The 14,898-nt window shown below is 39.4% G+C and overlaps 1 pseudogene; it reads left to right on the top strand.

Moving 5' to 3' along the window:
• The first annotated feature begins 85 nt into the window (after nt 1-85).
• On the top strand, nt 86-2,863 carry LOC148730985 (NACHT, LRR and PYD domains-containing protein 3-like; annotated as a pseudogene).
• The last annotated feature ends 12,035 nt before the right edge of the window (nt 2,864-14,898 follow it).

Genomic DNA, 14,898 nt, shown 5'->3' with positions numbered 1-14,898 from the left:
TGAAGTTTGAACATAATAATTTCCAGATGAAGAAAACCTGGTCTCATGCTTGTGCTTTGAATTAGCTTTAGTAAAGAAGTCACATATGTTAGACGGAGCATTCATGCAGGAAACATCAAACATTATAGAAGATACTTTTTCAGCATATGACATTAATTTTGTAAAGGTAGAATTTTTGAGGAAATAAATAAAGGCACAGTACCGGCTCTAGGTTCAGAAAAGTATATCAAACGAAGAACTCGTTTTTGAAGCTCGAGAATTTTTTGTAAATGGGTTTTGGCAGCTTGACCCCAAGCCGCCAAACCATATGTCAGATGAGGCAAGATCAATGATTGATAAATATTTAAAAGGGTTTTACGTGGGACAAAGTGCCTAAGACGGGCAACAACACCAACAGTTCTGCTTATTTTTTAATGCAGCATTATTAATTTGAGATTTCCAACTTAAATTGCTTTCCAATACGACGCCAAGATATTTAACATGGTTTTCGCACTGAAGCGTGGTAGGAATTTGAGCAAACTTATCAATCAATTTAATGTTAACCAAGTAGTTGAAGTTATGTTGATATGGACGAAAGATAACATAGTTTGACTTTTTAGCATTGAGCGTTAACTTATTTGCATTGAGCCAGTCAGAGACTTTGAGCAGTTCGCTATTGATGGTTTTTTCAAGAGATTTCAAATTAGAGTCAGCATACAACAAGCTCGTGTCATATCTTAAACCGATCTACAGTGCTAGATGACCATTCAAATATCGACGACTCTTTATTTGAGTACATTGTTAATCATCCTGAAGAGGTTTTGATTATCATCGACGGGTATGACGAGTGTTTACAACGAGATTACATCGCTAGTGATTCACATGAAAAGTGCCCAAACAACGCCATGGAGAAAATGCCAGTAGCAGCAGTGTGTGCGAAGCTTATCAAAGGAAAAATACTGAGAGGTTCAGTTGTAATGATCACGTCAAGACCCGATGAATCTGACAAAATGAAAGACAAACACGTTCGTTTTGACAGATATGTTGAAATCACAGGATTTTCCGAGCAACAGCTAAAAGAATACATTGGAAGGTATTTCAAAAGCAACGAAGGAATGAGAAATGCTGTACTCGACCACATTACAAAGAATTTCAATCTTGTCAGCTTTGCCCACATTCCTGTTCTATGTTTCCTGATGTGTTCTTATTTCGAATATACTCAGCAAGATTCAGACGTCAGAAATCCACTTCCGGTGAAAACAACTGACCTTTATGATGAAGTAGTTAATATGTTCGTGCAAAAGCACGATAAAAACAAAAGACTCCCTCTCGAAGTGACTCTGGATGAGTTATCGAAGCTGGCAGCTCAACTTCTTCGGGAGAGAAAGTATCTTTTCATTAAAGAGGATTCGAAAACTTTTAACTTACAGGAGGTTTAAAGTCTGTGGGGAAGCGGTCTTCTTCATTGCGGTCCTCCTTTCAGAAAGTTTTTTTTCTGCAACGACGAAATATTTTTGTTTTACCCATCTGACTCTCCAAGAGTACTTAGCGGCTAGTTGGTTTGTAAAGGAGAGAAAAACTCCCCCCAAGCATGTGTCTCTAGAGGTAAATCAATTTATGTCGGGTATTTTGTCAAAGCAAAAAGAAGCCGTACTCATGGAAAAGCTACTAGAGGAAATTGCCCCTTTAAGAAGAATTTCTACTCGTAGATATCGGCTTGAAATGATTAAATGTCGTATGGAATACGAAGACGTAGAGTTTGCTAAAAGAATAGTAAAGAAACTTCTCTATGGCATTTTTGAAAAAGGAATAGAAGAGGAAAGTATTTCATTTTCTAAATGCAATTTGACGGATGTGGACTGCACCGCTTTGCCTTTTCTGTCTCATGTTTTAGGTACACTCAATGCAGAGGGAGAATCTGAACTGAATGAAGGAACCTCTAATTATGTAGCAGAATGGAAACTCTGCGGCACACTGTAAATCAGATCACTGATGCTGGTGTTGTCACTGTATGTAAAGCATTACAGACACCAACATGTAAACCCACTACACTTCTTCTGTTTGAGAATCAGATCACCGATGCCAGTGTTGTCAGTCTATGTCGAGTATTAGAGACACCAGCATGTAAACTCACCACACTTGAACTGAGTTTAAATCAGGTCACCGCTGCCGGTGTTGTCAGTCTGTGTCAAGCATTAAAAACACCAATATGTAAACTCACCACTCTTTATCTGAGTGAAAATAAGATCACCGATACCGGTGTTGTCAGTCTTTGTCAAGCATTACAAACACAAACATGTAAACTCACCACACTTGATCTGGGTAGTAATCAGATCACCGATGCCGGTGTTGTCGCTCTATGTCAAGCATTAGAGACACCAACATGTAAACTCATCACGTTTAATATGAGTGTAACTGAGATCACCGATGCCGGTGTTGTCCGTCTATGTCAAGCATTACAGACACCAACCAGCATGAAAACTCACCACACTTGATCTGGGTGGAAATCAGACCACCGATGCCGGTGTTGTCCGTCTATGTCAAGCATTACAGACACCAACATGTAAACTCACCACACTTGATCTGAGTGGAAATGAGATCACCTATGCCGGTGTTGTCAGTCTATGTCAAGCATTACAGAAACCAGCCTGTAAACTCACCACTCTTGACTTGGGTGGAAATCAGATTACCGATGCTGGTGTTGCCAGTCTATGTCAAACATTACAGAAACCAGCATGTAAACTCACCACTCTTGATTTGGCTGGAAATCAGATCACCGATGCCGGTAGAGAGCATCTGAGAAAATTTTCCGGAAAGAATATCGCCTGTTGAGCTTTATTTTTGAATGGATTTAAGACACATTTTAAGAGTAGTGATGGCCTTAGACAAACTACGCGAAAGTTCACGGACAATGGAAAGGATAGTTTTAAAAAACCGCGTTACTTTTTTTGTCGTTCTTCGAATTAATTCCATTTATCACCTAATATTTATTTCAGTTAATAAATCTTTAGCATCAGATATTTTGATGAAAATGCTTTTGGATACAGTCTTGAAAATGGGTTTCAAATTTTTTCATGCTCTGATGATGTCAGAATGAATTCAACTATTTTTCATAACTTTTGACTCGTTATTCCTTGTTGAGTAAGGGAATCCCTGTCTTTAGGGTACATTGATATCAAATTTTGAGCGTGGTAGAATATTTCACAATATTGGCAACAGATAATAGTGATGTTAGGACTTGGTTAGGCAGGACTTGCCAGAGATTGACGTTTTCCAATCTAACGGCTACGTGTTTATTCCTGTTTTACTAATCAAAAAGGCAATGCTTTTTATTTAGTTGTTTTAGATGTTTTTTCATGAAAATATATTGAGTATTCGTTACTTTGAGTATTTGCATGTTTGTGGCCTGTAGTGCGCATGTCTCAGTCATTAAACCTCTAAATTTGTCTCATTATTATTCAGTTATGCGTTTCAAGGAGAAATCATTACTTGACTTGTGAATTCCGCGTTAAATTGTACTTGAAAACCAATATCGCACTCATCGCTTCGCGTTTCATGCGATAGATATTTTTGCGTGTAATTAAATGCGGAATTCTCTCATCAAGTAATGAATTTTCCTATAGAACATTATATGTCCCTTTCACGCGTGGTCTAATTCACTTGCTAAATGTAATCCTTGATTTTCCCTTCCAAAGAATTCGTTCTTAAATGTAACAATAAGACTTAATTGATAGTTTTATCATTGGTCACATCACCTTCACACAACAAAAAGTACTGATAATGCGTGAACCACTCCTAGGACCAGGAAAGATCCTTCCCCCTCCCCCCCCCCAAAAAAATTGTCATCAATATTGTCGTTGAAAATATTAACTCTATTTATCATTACTCTACCAGAGGATAGAGCTTAGATTGATCCCTAACAGGGTTCCTATCGCAAAGTACAGAGCTCTCTTTATATAAGGGTTGGAGCTTTGCAAATCAAAATGGTTGTTAAAACACTCTTCCTAAATCAGAAACAGCTCTGAACAGACAATTTCATTAAGAGATGACACCCGATAAATCAAATAAAATCAAGCTTCAAACATGAATTCCATTTTCTAGCAAGTGTGCAAACCAGTGAAACATCAAAAGAGATATTCCTCCAAGAAAAAAGTTATAAGCAAGATACAGTTGGTTGTTGAATTTTCACTGTCGGCCTTTTTTCTTTTGGTGGGGCTACTTCCATTAAATCATTAGGAAACAAACTGTTACAGCAAAACACCAGTCATTAACATCTGTGTCAGAAAACACCGGTAATTCAAGCCAGACATAGTTCAAGAGTTAAAGAACAAACTCCAGTGGAATAACATAAATTTTACTTTTTTTGAGAAACTGCTCACTTAAAGGAAAATTTAAACTTTCCTTGCTCTTGAGGGAGGCTCATCTCATTTGCTGGAAGATATTCTCAGAGAGAAATGCACCGGCTGCCAGCTTATTTTGACAACCTCGTGTCAACATGGTTAGGTTACGTCTAGTTTGCAGGCAGTTGACCCTATATTTCTTGTATGGTGTGGCATCTATGATCTATTAATTTAGTCTTTAATAACCAATCAATCAATTTATTATGTGAGCCTACATAAAAGGAAACGTTCTCCCTATCGAGAATGCTCCCTACGTAAAATATAAAATAGATATATTACAAAGTAAAGTTTAAGAATCATTCAGAAATGGGTAAAAGAAAAAAATTACGAAATTTTACAATACTTTCTAAGTTTACTACGAAAAATGTTGAAAAGCTGTTTGTGCACTATCCGGGCTTTAGGAAGAGCATTCCGCTGTTTTATAATTCTAACAAAGAATGAGTGCAAAAAAACAATTTCCTCTTACTAGCTAATGGCTGTCTTCTCCCTCTAATATGGATCCCTGCATTATCCAGCAAACAGGTAATGAGAAACCTTAAACCTAAAATAAAATAATTGTTAATAAATGTTACTAAAATGTTATGGTTTAAGAAATTTCTCTGTTGTTCAGCTCTGAAATTATACTAAAACATTTATTCGCCTCAGGTTCGGTGAATGTTGTCGAATAATCCCCTCAACAGTTTAATGATATATTACAGTATTACAATATTACAAAAAATATGGACTGCCCGCAGTTAGCAAAGGCTGGTCGAGGCGGGCAGTGTTTAATACGTATATCATAAAATAAAAAGATTTACAGAACAAGAGATTCAAACTTCTAGACAAATTACAACTACATTAATACATTTAAGATACGGCAAGAAAACATAACAAGCTAGGGTCTTATAGTTGTGCTTGTTCTGTTCAGACTACTAAAATAACTTCAAGTGAAAACCACATGTATTTTTTATATACCATAATAGTAACACAACAAAATCTCCTCAGTAGGGTGGTCTCGTCATAAGTCCAGTCTCACTGGGGGGCGTGAGATCCTCCCACTGCGGGTCCGGGCCCGAACAGTGCTATTAAAGTAGACAAATCAATATAATCGTCATATTTTCCATCTACGAATTTCACGGACGTCTCTTTTATGGTTGCCGAGACTGTTACCCGAAAAGAAATCAAATCCTATTTTCTACTTCGGGTCTTACCGTAGAAGCATGCCGACGACAGACCACACAGAATATTACCACTGAAATTGCGTCAGTTAGGATATACGGTGGTAGAAATGTGGCAGTGTCAATGGGAGAAGATGAAAAAACAACGTCAAGATCTTAGGGACTTTGTCCAGTCTCTCTCCTTGACCACACCCATCAATCTGCGCGATGCTTTCTTTGGCGGAAGAACTGGGGCGGCGACACTCTACCATCGCGTGGACCCCACCGAGAGAGAGCAGATTCGATACGTAGACGTGACTTCCGAGTACCCATGGGTCAATAAATACGTCGAATACCCCGTCGGACATCCCACCATCTGCTTAGAACCAGAAAATCAAAATCTCAACGCGTACTATGGGTTGATGAAAATAGATATTCTACGACCTATCCATCTCTTCAACCCCGTTCTCCCCTATCGCCAAAAAATCAGTCCTTCTTCTAAACTCACGTTTCCTCTCTGTCGTTCAAGTGTCGAGCAAGAATCTATCAAACCCATAGAAGATAGAAATTACATCTGTACCCATTCAGACGAAGAAAGAATGCTGCGTGGTACTTGGTGTACTCCAGAAATACATAAAGCAATCGCCATGGGGTATCGTCTCATCAAAATGCACGAGGTGTGGCATTTCGAATAAAGATGTCGCCGTCTCTTTGCTCCCTATGTCGACACCTGTCTCAAAATCAAGCAAGAAAGCAGCGGCTACCCATCTTGGCGCCAAACGGAAACTCAAAAAGCCAGCTACATTCGCCAGTATAAAAAGTGCGAGGGAATAGATCTGGATCCAACCATGATTGCCAAAAATCCCGGTAGAAAAGCTACGGCGAGTCTCATGTTGAATTCCTTCTGGGGAAAGTTTGGTCAAAATTGTAATAAAGCAGAAACCTACTAATTCACTCAACCCGCATCCCTTTTAAATCTCATCGACGATCCGCTGGAACAAATACAAGATATCAGAATCCTTTCCCCCGAACTCGTGGAAGTAGTGATGAAAAGAGAAGAGGAAGATCCCATCAAAGGTCGCGTTACAAATGTCTTTATTGCCGCCTTCACCACGTGTCAGGCACGCCTTAAACTCTACGAATAGTTGGAAATCTTAAAAGATCGTGTCTTGTATTACGATACCGATTCGGTGGTGTACACCTGGAAACCGGGAGAGACAGAAGCTGCCTTGGGTGATTATTTGGGGGATATGACCAATGAACTGGACGAGGACGATTATATCGTAGAATTCATTTCGGCGGGAGCGAAGAATTACAGATACGTAGCAGCCAAAGTGAAATCGTGCGTAAAAGTCAAAGTGTTTTCTTTAAACGTTCGCCGTATGGCGCAACTCAATTACGAAATGATGAAGCAAAACATCCTGGACGAAATACTTCACCCCCTGGAAGACCCGAGAAAAACGGATATCATCAACCCCCCGGCATTTTGTCCGCGACCCCGTCAAGAAAAAGATAAGAACGGAAACACAAATCAAATCGTATCGACTCGTGTTTGATTAGCGAGTCATGGACAGTGAGACATTTATATCGTTTCCTTAAGGATACAAAAGACTAGAACAAGACGATATAGAAGTAGCAAACCTTTTAGTTTTTCAAACTTTATTTCGCATGTGACGGAAATTTTAAAATAAAAGTTTTCTATATGATACAACAAGGGTCTGGTCGTACTATTGCGTGATTAGCTTTTGCCTACTGGAGTTTAGTCATGCGTCCCCCACTCTTACGATAGTTTGCACATCTCCTGGCATAACCGTCTTCTATGCGTTTGATTCGTTGCGATACCCGTTTTCCTTTTGCAATGTTAAACAACATCTTTTCACCTTTGGGTATGGCATTGACCCTGATTTTACCTATGAAGGATGCGATACCTCTTCCTTGTTGCTTCTTTTGAGCTTTTCGTCTTTTACTAAATAGAGGGGGCTTTCTTCGTTTCGTAGACTTGCTGGGTTGTTGTTGCCACTCTGTACGTTACACCTCCTCTTCCTTCTGCCCCCGTTGAAATACCTCTCGCAACTCCCACCATGATGTGACTGCTTGGGATAAATTAATGTAAGTTTATTTAACCCTTCTAAAATGCAACGTGACGATGCTAGCTCCATCCTTAGTAAATTGGGCTTGATTATTATTCTCCGATTCGCTGAGTTGCGTTTCCACCTCGTGGATGCGTTGATTGCGCAAGGCTATGTAATGAACGTGCTTCGGTTCGTAGTAATAACTCCCTTTCAACAGAGGTGTATACTGAGAATTGCGTAACAGATCGGTGGTCTGATCACCCATGATGAACGGAGTGCATAAACTGGAATAGAGATAAAGCGTGCGAGGTGCCATACCATTTTTATAGGTACTTTCTTTAAGATTGATGAATGTAAAACTATATTCGTTAAGATAAAACACGATAGAATCGACGGCGATATCATCCTTTCCTTTGAACGTCTTCTTTGCCAATCCGTATCTAAACACATCATAGTTAGAATCTGAACGAGTTTTTGAAAACTCCGTCCCGCGTATTTGAGACACGAGATTAGACCTCGGCTTATGCGCGGGAGTCCCTTTGTATGTGTCACCCTGGACCAATCCGTAGAGTTGACAGATATCTAACCTTATTTCGAACGTCACATGCACCATAAAATGCAGCTGCGACTCAAATGGACTCGCATCTACCTTTTCAGAGGTTACAAACATAGCACCCGCATCCTCGTTGAAAAGCATATCAAAGTGTATCTGTTCTTTCCCCGGTAAATTTACTAACGAATGATCATCCGTGAGATTATCTAAAAATAGTTCGTGTTCTCTTTCAAACATCATTTTCACAATATCAAAGACCGTTTCCATTCTCGTATTGTTTATATCTCCATTAGTCACATCCGTTTCAATGTTTACTTGTTGCCTTGTAGACTTTTTATAGACCGTTCGATACGATTTCAGCAACAATTCCGTGTCTTTTAATCCTTTCAGATAAGGAATCAATATCGACTCGTGGGGTAACGAAATGGTGGACATCCCAACCCCATCGTCCATCCAAATCCAAGCGTTTGTTGAGTCGATTTTTCAAAGAATGTTTCCGGGAAAATACTTGATACTTCCATCTAAACTCGGTAACGTCAAGTAAAAGTTACTCATCTCGTATTTACGTTCAAAATGAATTCCATCCGAGAGAACCCCTTCATTTATGGTACTCTTCTGAAATGTAATGTCAAAATGCTCGCCCAATCGCTACTAAATTGGGCTAGATTATTATTCTCCGATTCGCTGAGTTGCGTTTCCACCTCGTCGATATGTTGATTACGCAAGGCAATGTAATGAACGTGTTTCGGTACGTAGTAATAACTCCCCTTCAACAGAGGTGTATACTGAAAATTGCGTAACAGATCGGTCGTTTGATCACCAATGGTGACAGGGCCACATAAACTGGAATAGAGGTAAAGCGTGCGTGGTGCCATGTCATGTTTATAGGTACTTTCTTTCAGACTCGTGAACGTGTTGGTAAACTCGTCGAGAAAAAACACGATAGAATCTATCGAGATATTATCACCCCCTTTAAACGCGGATTCAAATAACCCCGTATCTATAACCATAATGTTGAGAATCGGTACGATCTTCAACAAATTTGGTGTCGCCTTTCTTCATCACGAGATTAGGGCTGTGTTTAGCGACAATGGTACTCTGATAATTCGCATACTTGGTCCAACCAAAAAGATCGCACATATCTTTCATTAGGGCAAAATGACAATGTAATTTAAAATCCAACCGCGACGGAAATGAACTCTCGTCTACCTTCTCAGCAATCACCGTGATCGTTCCTTCCTGTTCGTTGAAAGATCACATCCCATTGAAGCTGTTTTTTCCTTGGATTATGTACTAAGAAATAGTCCTGCGTGAATCTATTTAAAAATAGCTCGTATTCTCTGTCAAATATGATTTTTAGAAAATCGTACGCCGTGTTCATGGGTGTATCTGTTGTAGTTCAATTTTATCCTTGGTTTCAATTTTATTTTTCTTTGCCTCAAACTCATTATCATACATTAACATGACCGAGAACAAAGGAAAATAAAATTTGAACCAAGGAGAAATTTGAACTACAACATATCCTTTATATCTCCATACGTAACATCTGTCATATCTTTATAGCCTTTTTTTGTCTTGCACTTCGCGATACGATTTCATCAAGAAGGAGCTGTCTTTTAATCCTTTCAGATAAGGTAACAATGGCGAGTCGTGCGGCAACGAAATGTTAGACATTCCCACATCCCATTGTCCATCCAAATCCAAACGTTTGTCGAGTCTATTTTTCCAAGAATTATTAGCGTTTCCAGGAAAATATTTGACACTCCCATCGTTACTCGGTAACGTCAAGTAAAAGTTACTCATCTCGCATTTACGTTCACAATGAATTCGAAACGAAAGAGCGTTGTTATCTATTTTACTCTTCTAAAATGCAATGTCAATATGCTGGGGCCTTTTTCAGGCAACAGGGCAAGATTGTTATTCATCGATTCGCTCAATTGCGTTTCGATGACGTCGAAATGATTATTTCGTAAGGGAATGTAATGGATGTGTTTCGGCTCGAAATAAGAATTCCCTTGGATTCTTTTTTCGTAAGGTATCTGGCGTAACAGGTCGGTGGTTTGATCACCCATGATCACGGGGGCACACAACGAGCAATACACGTAAAGATTGCGTGCATTCATGGCCGTAGCTAGCATGAGGCAAGACGAGGCTATTGCCTCGTCTTAATTTTGGCCTTTTCTAATTTTTTTCTTAAAGATTGACTTTTCTGAAGAAAAATGCTACGGAAAATCCTTAAAAGAGCATTTCTAAACCTCTAGATTTCAAAGTTTTCTGGGGGACATGCCCCCAGACCCCTGTAGCGGCTCGCGCCTCCGGCGCTCGAACCTTACCTCGTCTTGTCCTGAAATCTGGATACAGCCCTGGCATTGGGCGAAGTGGTTGGTGCATGGTGCGCGATGTATTTAATAGTCCAGTTGAAATCACTCAGTAAAAACTTTTGTTCGAAGCTTTTATTATGATCTTTCTAGGGATTGTCGTACCAATAATAGGTGAGATTGAGATTTTCGAGAGTTCTATCGTAGCTCCATCGTGTACCGCGTTTTGTCAAAGAGAGATTAGGACCAGGACGAGTGACATTGGCTAACTCGAAAAAGACGTCGTCGCGATACGGGAATCTCTTATATGTCCTGGATCTATGTGGTTTGCCAGACATTGTAACGGTTCCTTTCTCTCGGTTACAAATGACGTCGAATTGAACCGTTTTATTATTAGAAAAAATGACTCCCCCCACACGGCTCCCATACTCAATATAAATTTTAAATATTCTTCTTGAAAGACTGCTTCCAAGAGATCGTAGGGGGTGTCTAACGTGTACCCTTTGATGTCACCATAGGTGATAGAAAACGTGACTTTGTTAAAAGCGTTTTGCGTATTTACTTGCAAGCGACTCGTGGTGAGAAGAACATCACCGTCTTTTAATGCTTTCAAATATTGCCCCCAAAGGTTCTTGTGCACTGTTTCGTGAGGTAACGATATGCTAGATAATCCCACTTCCCATTGTCCCTGTAAATCGATGCGTGATTTGAGCTGATTTTTCCAGGAAATACTTGATACTTCCATCGATACTCGGTAGGGTCAAATAAAAGTCTTCCATCGTAACCGCACATACGCACTCGAATAAAGACACTATCAGATAATACCTTTTCCAATCACTTTATTCCTTTTTATCCTTACAAACCAGCTTTTACTTTAGCTTGCATGATGCGGCGCACGATTCGCTCGGTCATTGTTTTCCTGCCGGGAAATCTAGTAATACCGGAAATCATTTTACGATCAGCATTGTGCTTATCCGCTAGATTTCTAGATTTACTATAATCGACGTCGTGCTGTTTGGCTAACTTATCGGGACGATTAATACCCGGATCCCCGCGTTTTAATCGCATGGCCAATTGGGTACCAGGCCCCATATACTGATATCCCGGCCAATGAAATTCTATGCCCAGTTTATTAATCCGTTTTTGAAGATCGACTTCTCCTCCCGTCTATCTTCTACTTCATCCCCTTCCCTTTCCCTTTCCCTTTGCCCTTCCCTTTTCCCTTCCCTTCGCCCTTGCCTTTGTCTTTGTCTTTCGGCGTACTCGATTTGAATTCGGCATGTTTTACAGCTTTTATTAGATCCCAACCTCTTGGTGCCCACGGATCCCAGACTACTTTGTTCCTACTCTTTTTCACTTTTGGTGAAACTTTATAGGAACTATAGCTCCCCGGCAAGTTACTCTTAGATGCAGATAGAGGCGTAGAAGGTAACAATCGTTTCCCCGTAAGAATGGGTGTCGAAGGTAGGTCTTTGAGACTTTGAAAGGAAAACGGAAAGGTGATTGGTTTTTTTAAGCTGGTTCCCGGTGTAGAAAATAATTTCATGGGTGTGATCACCTCTTTTTTAATCTTATTTTTCTTTTTCTTCGTGGTTGAAGGTGTGACCAATTCCTATTTTACTACCACAGGATCTTTGGTGGTTTTGACAGAACGAATCAATTCTTTAATCAGATTCTCTTGCACAGAATCTAACAAACTTCCCTGTTCCCCATCACTCGCCTCAGGTCCTACGCCAGCGGGTATTGTCTCAACTCATCGGTTAATTGTCGTTCTTTCATTAATAATTGTTTTATCATAGGTTGTTTGAGACCTGCCTACGTGTGCGGATCGTTAAGTATCATCTGAGTCTCTGCTGCGACTCGTGCGGCTTTATCTAAAAGGATACTCTCTGATATTTCCCCCTTATAAAAATCCACAAGTGCCTTGTTTTGAAACCAAATCTTCATTTGAAAATTTTGCCCAAGCTCGTTTTCTATCATTACTTCAGTTCCGCTTTGAAAAACATTTTAAACAGCCTGCAATTAATGTAAATCGACACCGTTGTGTTACCTCAGTCGTTGTTGCATTTTCTCGACTCTCCTCTGAGCGTGCCATCTTTCTACCAGCCGAGATCGTCTTAGAGATAGTCAACTGTATTTTGATGTTAACCTGAAAACCACCCAGAGTAAAGCAAATTGCTTTTATTGTATTGCTCTCAGTTTTGTGGAGTAGCTGTGTCAAAAGAGACGAGAAATATTACTTTGGATTGATAAATAAATATTTGAAATTTCGAATATATCGAGAATCAGTGAGCAGATATTTATTTCAAGTTAAATCGTTCGATTCATCTCATCAGTGAGTACGTGCATCTCTTGCAGCTTTTCTAGAGCTGAAGTAAGTTTCTTGTCTTCTTTGTTGAATCGAGAGCTAAAACTCAAGGCTGAAACAATTTGTATGAGCTAACGGCTATGTGACGGCCAAAAACACTCGTACTTGTCCAACGGATACACGCTCTTTAATATAACATACAAGAAAACGAAGCGAAGCGTTTGCTAAAATAAAACTACAAACAGCTACTTACTACAATTATACAGAAAGGAATTGACAAACTAGAAAACGAAATAGTGCACAATGGAGACGTTTACAAACTTTGTACCAGATTCCGGCGAAATGCTAACTTCAGACGGCACAAAAGCTAAAAGCGATGGCTAAACACGGTTCAACGATGAAACTAAAGAACTTATACGGATCTACAAACAAAGAGAAATTATTCAAGAAAAGATAAAGGAATACCGATGAAAACATTGAGCGTAGAAACAAACGAACTTAGTGAAAGAAAAACGAACTTGATGAATATGTGACGGAAAGAAAAAAAAAAAGAATACGTGGCGGCAACAAGCTAAGAATAGATCACATGACTGAGTGCAAGAAGACAACGCAGTTTTTCAAAGAAATGCCAATGGGGGGGGGGGTCATAAATACAGTACAGAGCCTTGTAAGGGGATCAGGTAAATTTAACGTGACATGACCAAAATTCTTCAGTAATATAAATTCCTCTCGTGAGATGATCGTGAATGTTGATCGCGGAAGCGACAGTGCTCCGCTGGCCTGTCGTGGGTTCGGGAATAGTCGGAAGTTGACAGGAAAGACTGTCGCGCTGGCGTGGGGGCGTAGTATCTGTGACTGTCAATGGTGTCTGTAATAACAAAGGACAAAATAAAGGCGTATTTCATTGAAAAACTAGGATATTTATTGTAATATAACAAACCTGAATAAGTATTTTATAGCAATTGAAAAACTGGTTTTGACAAAATTCTCCACCTAACTTTAGTTTCACTGAAAACTGAGAGAGAACGTCATATTTTATTGGTTGTCCGATGTGTACGTACTTTGGAAATCAAATGAAGAAGTAGAAAATGGGTAAGCTGTTTATCTGTAAAGCAAGGCATTAAAGGAAAAAGGTCAGATTGAGTACTGTTGTTAAGTTCTTAGCTGCTGTTTCCTTAAAATATAATTTATAAATCAATGCAGTTCAACGCGACGTTCTGGCGTACCAAACGAGTTGCATATCTCGATCCTGTTCTGGTCGTTATTACAGTTTGACATCTGTAATAAGAACTGAGAAAAACACATTCATAAATAAAAAGAAAATCTCTAACAGCGAGGTCTTTATAAACATCATAAATTCCGTTTAGAATCAGCAATGAATTCGACCTGTTCAATGGCATACTATCAGCTCCCGTCAAAATGAATTCTTTCCAGCTACATTCTAATCCGACCTTCAACCGTCACATGTTATACTTTCGAGCCAACCGTAGAATGAGTCTTGAATTGGGTGTCGGAAAAATGGAATTCAAGTAAAACGGAGGGGTGAATAAAAAATGCTTTTTTAGATCAGAAGAAGGAAGGTGAGTAAAGATGAATGCTAAGAAATTTTGCCAATTATTTGGTTGCTCCATCTCAGCAGATGAATTTCGGTTTTTTACGTCTAACTGTAGTTATTGAGGATGGATCTGAGCGTGAAAAACTAAAACTATTTTTTTATCTTGTTGTACAACGGACGTTAGACCTCAATACTCAGTACATTTGAACAGTTGAACACTGATTCTCTTTCTCCCATTGCCAGGGAAAACTGACCTCGATAAGGAGATTTAAGTCAAGAACCTTTGCTTGTTTTAATCGGTGAGTTTTTTCAGAGCTGACTTTCTCAGTCTCATTTTCCTTGCGTGAGTTTCGTGACAACTACATTCTTATCCGACCTCTACAAGGTCATACATCGCATGTTATATTTTCGAACTAAGCCCTGAATGAGTCCTAAATTTGGTGTCACATAAATGGAATCCAAGTAAAGCGAAGCGGTGAATAGAATAACTTTTTTTACTATCGCTGGAAGGAAGGCAAGAAATGATGTTCAAAAGTTTTAGCCAAATTTCTGGTTGCTCCATCTCAGTATATTTATT

The sequence above is a fragment of the Stylophora pistillata genome, chromosome 5, assembly GCF_964205215.1.
Source record: "Stylophora pistillata chromosome 5, jaStyPist1.2, whole genome shotgun sequence".
Lineage (NCBI taxonomy): Eukaryota > Metazoa > Cnidaria > Anthozoa > Scleractinia > Pocilloporidae > Stylophora > Stylophora pistillata.
The sequence above is the reverse complement of the archived record's forward strand: the minus strand, read 5'-3'. Positions and strand labels throughout refer to the sequence as shown.